Raw genomic sequence first — 7,112 nt, forward strand, 5'->3', positions numbered from 1 at the left:
GACAGCAGGTACAGTTCCTTGACAAGCCTGCTGTTTGAGCCAGCCTCACGGACTGGTGAGTTTTATAGTTCTCACAAGACTGGTGTCTATTTAGACAAACTTTGCTTCAGGTTCCCTATTTAAAAACTGGATGAGGTTTTTGTTTCCATCTTGTTCTGTGTCCTGAAAGCTTGGCTTTGTGGCCAATGAAAATATTTTCTCTGGCCTCCACCATCCAGAAGGTGCATTTACCAGGGTACACCTGGCAGCCAGTCGAAAGACTAGGGTTCCAAGACTTGCAGTCACAAGCAGCACTCTTTGTCCAGCTGTACCAGCTCTCAGGGGAGTTTGTCATAAAGGGTCCAGTCCATAAGGGGCTTTGTCATCTCAGCCTTGGTTGCTTGTTAGTGCTGGAAAAATCCCATTCCAGTAGTGCCTGCTATGTGTCACAGACTAGTGGGTCTGTGACTGGAGGTGTCCCATGCTCCTGTGGGAGACCAGAGACATTGTTTTCACTACACCATCCTTATTGCCTGTGCAACAAAGGTCTTTGCTTTCTAGACTATTTTCGAGAGTGAACTTTTACTAAAAAGAAAAAAAAAAAAATTGACCCCTCATTGCCAGACTTTTGCCATCCTGATGTCCTTGTAACATGGCATGGCAACAGTCTGCCCTAACTCAGAGAAATTAAGATGGGTAAACAATGGCTGTAAATTAAATAAACAGTCTTGGCTATGGGGAACGCAAGATGGCTGCTTGGTTCTTCCTGGCTCCTTGGCAAACCCCATTTTTCAGTTTTTACATTCTTCCACCTACTAAAGAAAAAACTATTTCTGTCCCTAGAGGCTTCCGAATTCCTCTCTCTGGGTCCTTTGAACACCAGCACCTGAACTTCATCCAATTGCCACTCAGTATCTAGTTGTCTATATGTTCTTGCTGTTGTATGTATGTTTTCCAGATAGGTTGAAGCCTTCCTTTGCCACGAAGCTGATGCCCTCACAATGGCAAAGAAAACTGTTGGAAAATGTTTTTCCCACTTAGGGTATACCTTTCACAGTCTCCAGTGATCGAGGCTTCCACTTCACTGGGCAAATTATACAAGCCTTCACAAAAACCTTGCAAACTTCTTGGAATTATTACTGTTCATATCACCCTCAATCATTAGACAAAGCCAAGAGAGCCAATGGAAAAACTGGTCTTGTATCAATTTTATTACTAGTCCAGCCATAGGAACACAAGAAGGGAACAAAGGGGATTTTCCCCCTCCCTGACAGTTTTGGCGAGCCAGCCAGGAGAATCATGGGCTAGAAAACTGCTTTCTCCCTGAGGCTGCTGCAGATAAGAGATCCTGGGACCTCTGACACAGAAACTGGCAAAAAGGTAAGCTAAACGAGATTCAATCAAAACGAGAATTAAGTCCATGGGACTAAATGAACTAATGAGGATAATTATCATTTTTATGAATTTTTATCTAAAATATTAGTTTTTTTAATCTTTCGTTTTTCCAGATTTAAGGAAATCTTTTTTTCTCTTAAGCTATCTATGACACAGCAATTTGGTGAATTATACCTTGGTAAGCAGAATTGAAACAGTTACTTTTACTCCCTGTCTGATCCCTCCAGAATTCGGAAACTCTCCATGAGTATTCTCATTTTCATGACAATATATTTATTTGCATATAGTCTATAAGAATCTGTTCTCGCTGTAACAGGACACAATTGGAAACATCGGTTATATTACCAAGGCTTTGACTGGAATGTCATGTTTGAGAGAGACATACAGAAACTCAGATATGACTAAACAACTTTCAGGAATTAACGATGACTCTGTGAAGCCAATAAAGCCCCTTGGAAAAATAGCAGGTTACCTTACCTAGGGGCTTCCTGACAGCCTAACCAGGTGAGTAAAGAAAGTCACTTCCTGGCAGGTGCAAAGACCTTAAAATATGTTGGGAGCCTCAAGACAAGAGGAATTCACCCAAATCTATAGGTATTGCAGGTTGAATATTTGGCTTGGCTTCTTAGCCTTCAGAAGCTATTAAAAGTTCAATCTGGAGATTCCTTATAAAACGTTCCAGCAAAACAAATTTAAAAGAGCCTATATGATCAATGGCTATTCTTGCTGCACTTATGTAAATAACTAAGCCAAGTTTATTGAAACTAGAATTATTTTGCAAACAAATTAGTCTTAATTGACTATCTTTGATAAAATGAGAGTGATTTTAGGGAGAAAAAAATATGTTTCAGTAGAAACTATAATACATACTTATGAATTTTAGATTCTAATGCTGTTAATTTTCCTTGAAGTTTTGTCATTTACTAAAAACTGGACTAGATTCTAAATTCTTCTAATTTCCTCAAATATTTGGCTATAACTCTCTAAACTAATGTTTCCAATTTTTCTCCCACTTTTGACTTGGAATCATTAAGAACTAAAGCTGCTCTCTTTCCCTGAAGCCCTACAAACTGAAGCTGAACAACTTGATATAAACTTAAGAGAGATTGCCACAATAACCCATGTTTAAACAACTTTCATGCCTGTTGCTGAGTAAGCCACTCAGGTTTACCTGAGCACCCAATGACATCATCAGAGACATTTCTACCTGCAAAGGATGCTTCAACCCTGACATCTAGAAATCATATTGACTGGCTTCCCTCTAGGCTCAAAGACTGGTTTATAATTTGCTCCAATCATTAACCATTATTTTTCTTTGTTTCCATAGAAATTCCTCTTATTAAATACCTGAATTCTTGCACCTCAGGCCTAACTTTGGGAGCCAACCTGTAGCATTGCCTTCTGAAGTAAGACATAACTGTTTTATTAAACTGACCTCTTTTCAACACTAAAAGATTAATTCAATGAAATAACGGAACAATCTACCAACTCAACTTTTAATATATGAAACTTCCAGGGAAAGTTTCACAGGAGGGAACAGTTGGGGCCCAGGCTGGGCCACCCCAAAATGTCCCACAATAGCATATTGATTATTTTGAATGAAAGTTACTCGAGAAGCAAAAGTGTCCTGTCTCAGTTCCATTGAAAGCAGGAAATAAATCTCCCATGTGAAAGGAGCTCTCCCTGCATCCTTCTCCCCAGAGCTGGGGATTCAGGGCTGAGGAGCCTGCACAGGCAAACCTTGCTAATTTACTACCTCAAGCCAAAACTCTGCTTAATGTCCTCACTATTTACATACCGCCAACCTAGGTTTCTTTGTCTTGTCAATTCTTCACAAATTTACAATTTCTTTGTATAAAAGATATATATACTGCCCCCTTTGTTCACTCTCTTAGCATCACTTTTTATGATCTCCAAAGTGCATGTATTAAACTGGGTTTTCTTTCTGTTAATCTGGTCTTGTGTCAATTTTATTAGTAGTTCAGCCATAAGAACGCACAAGGTGAGTGGTCAAGCACGTCAGTGGTCATGAGGTAAGTTAAAGCAGGTCAGTAATTAATCCTTAGACTCTGGTAAGAAATGCTTATCCTTAAAGGAATGCTGATATGGGGGAGGAAACATACCTATCTTTAAGGGTATCATTCTTGGCTCTGGGATATTGTAAATGTTTCAAACAGAGGTACAATGCATGCTCAATGGGCCGTGTCAGGTCTTTCTGGAAAAACAAGGTCAGGCTGAATTAGTTTTAAACCAAATGGCTTCCTCATATATGCCAATATATCCCATTGCTTGTCATTTACTCATCACTCACTTCCAGTTGCCTGTTCCTGAGTTGTATCCTTTATAATAAATTGGTAAACCTAAGTGTTTTCCCAAGTTCTGTGCGTTGTTCAGCAAATTATCAATCCTGAAGAGGGGGTCCTGGGAACCCCTTGGTTATAGCTATTCAGTCAGAAGTATGGGTGGCCCTCTGGGACTCGCGACTGGCGCCTGAAGTGGAGGCAGTCTTGGGGGACTGAGCCCTTAACCTGTAGAGTCTGTGCTAACTCTTGGAAGCTGGTGTGAGAATTGGATTGAATTGTTGGTCACCCAGTTGGTGTCAGAGAATTGGTTGCTGGTGTTGGGAAGAAAAACCTCACACACTGACATTTGTGGGAGTGTTTTTGTTTTTCTTTTAGTGCTTTTTACAGAAGCACTGCATCAACTTTTCCAACATATAGATAAATTCTAGGTCCTAGTTTGGCTGGCCTTTCCTAATTTACCACAGAAGTATGCATTCCTTCTTCACTTTAGTTCATCTGCAGGCTTGGATTCTTCTCTCAGGAATTTGTCACTGGAGGGAAATGCTGCTCTATGTCCCTCCCCTGGAAAACCTGAGAGGCGGCAGTGCAAGAGTATGTGCTTTCTAGTTGATTGTTTCTGTGTTTTGACTTTTAATATTGAGGAGGGCAACTCCTGGTTAAAAACCTATGTGTGATTTTTTTTCAGGTGACCAGAGGCAATTAGAAAGGCTCCACCTGGCAGCCCTCACAGGGGAAGCTGCCCCCCACAAAGCAGATTTAGTGCACAGCCTGCGCACTGCAGTCCCTGGAGGGAGGGGCAGTCAAGGTGCCAGGCCAGTCATGCTCTTTGCACATTTGCATTCCTAGCCCCTATGCCTTCATTCCTGGGTCTCTTTATCTGAAGCCTTGGCCAGAGGTCCTCTTCAGGTGCCTCTGCAGAGACCTCCTTATCTGGAGGAGGAGGAGGAAACCTTGAAGACACTTTTCCCTCTCTGACTCAGGACCCAATCCTTTTCCACTTCTAGTCCTTCTCTCACCTTCTCTCAACTCCAGAACCCATAAGACTGCCAGAGCTCTTGGTTTGGGGCTCCCTCAACAGGGAGGCGACCTCTACATCTGTGCTTATCCATCTGACCCTCCACCAGGGGGAAACTGGGACAGGGGAAGGCAGCATTTTCTCTGGTTTCAGACTCTTGCTTAAACCATCACAGTAGGTGATTAGAGGCTTAACTGTCATTTTTGGCTTTTTGCTTTAATCGGCTGCTCTGACAACGGACAGCTCAGCTCTCTCTCCCAGCCCAGCTGAGCTCCTGACAAGTCTCAGGCCCAAATCACCTTAAGCCAAAGGATAGTTAAAAATAAAATCAAGTAACCATAGTTTCATTTCAGAAAACATAAGTGAAGTGCCTGCCGTATTCCGGGCACTGTATCAGGCTCTGTGACATAGATATGAACAAACCATGGTCCCTGCCTTTGAGGAGTTCATGGTCTGAAGGGGCCTAGACGGTCAACAGTTCATTTCAACAGAATGGTAAGTGCTGTGATGGAGGTAAGCACAAGTGCTTTGTGGGCACTAAGCACAGATGGGAAGGGGGAGGTCATGGAAGTCCTGCCAGAGGAGGTGATATCTGAGATAAATCTCAAAGCATCAGTGAAGCATGTGGGAAAGATCCCTAGGTAGTGGAATCAGCATAAGGAAAGCATCATTAATAGCAGCAGCCAAATCCTCAACCTATGTTATTGTTTACCTCCTATACATATAGTGCCATGGGAGGAGTTTTCTGTTTGGGTTTAGTTTTCTGTTTTTAGAACTACATGGCTTCCTTCTCCCTGGGGCACTCACAGACTCGGTGGTGGTGGCGTATGGCAGGTACTCATGAAAATGAAGCTGATCATCTTGGACAACTTGGAGCACTGTGAAGATGGCGTGTCTGGGGAGATTGTGTTTTCGGTGTGCACATGGCAGAGGAGTCTGGTCCTTCGGGGTAACCGTAGTGGGGTTTCTGGCTTACCGTCCCTCATGGCATAGGTGCCGGGCAACACGGCGTTGCGGTGTTTTACTGAAACAGTTCTCTGCTGTGACAGTCCAGGTATCATTTTTGTAGTTTCCTGGTTTTGTGGTCTTTAAGCTCAGTTTTTGTGCTTTTCCAGACACTGGGGAAGCAACCTGGTAAGCTCCTTACTTTTTAACTAGTGTAAACAGACTATTTTTCCCTGCAACTGAGAATGTGACTGGTGAAGAGCTTAGAAGCAAACTGAGGAAGAAGCTTACAAGCAACAAGGCAGAATCAAGACAGAAAACTTCCTCTGGAGGGAACTGGAAGGCCTCCCTGAGGGGACTGGGCTGGGGGATGTGGGACCTCTTGCTCCCGTGGTAACTGTGAGCCATGTGCCCAACTTGCTGATCAGGCCTCACTTTCTCTTCCGCGTGGGACCTGCAAGTGTCCAACAGCAGCCTTTGTTCTGACGTGTTCTTATCGGTTACCACAGGCCTCAGCGAGAGGAACCAAAGATGAGGAGACAGGCCAGCCCAGGCACAATTCCCTCTATGCCCAGTTCCTCAGAAACCTCTTGGCAGTGTAGGGACACACTGTCCACCCTCTTGCTTTATTTAAACCAATGCATCAATGTACAGAATCTTTAAAGTTTAAAGTGCTATAAAGGACACCTCATTCAACTTTCTTTAAGTCAAATTGAAACTGAGGTCTGGAGAGGTTAAGAATAATAACTAATATGAATATAGTTTTCACTGTTCACAAAGCTTTCATTTATAAAACCTCCTTGGGTCCTCACAGCAACCCTGTGAGGTTAAGCGACCGGCCCAAAGGCTCTTCATTTAGCTTGTGGCAAAGCGGAGCCTGAAAGCTATGTTTCTGAACGTGTGGTCCTCCCACCCAGAGCTCAGGGCTCTGCAGACTGGTCCTGGTCTGCAAACTCTGTGCTACCAATTGATGGAAAGGGCCAAGTTCAGAGTAAGCGTTTAGAAACTTGTGGCAGCTGGACATTGCCACAACATCCAAGCATGTGATTTTGTGTTTTATAAAAATATCATTCTGAGATTGATTTGAAATAAAAAACCCCAAAAGTTCCTTCATCACAGATTGAGAAACCCTGCTCTATACTGCTTTTGTTCTTGAGCTGAATGAGTGACTGGGTGATCTGGGATCTCTTAAGAAACTGCAAAAGGCTCTTGTGCAATTCCCACTCTTACAAAACATCTCTCTTTTCAAAACCCATAAAATTTGATTTTTTTTCCAAACAAATATAGAACTGAAAGTGATAACTCATGCTTTTCTTAACAACTGAGAATAGTGACATGAGTCTGTCCAAATATTAGGACACAGCTAGGAGCATGTCGTTGGTTTCTCTCTGTGAGCTCTATCTGCCCTGGAGTTGGTTATTACATTAAACAATCTGATGTTGGAATAATCTACACAATGTCAACTTGCAATTATT

Source organism: Equus caballus, chromosome 6 (genome assembly GCF_041296265.1).
Source record: "Equus caballus isolate H_3958 breed thoroughbred chromosome 6, TB-T2T, whole genome shotgun sequence".
Lineage (NCBI taxonomy): Eukaryota > Metazoa > Chordata > Mammalia > Perissodactyla > Equidae > Equus > Equus caballus.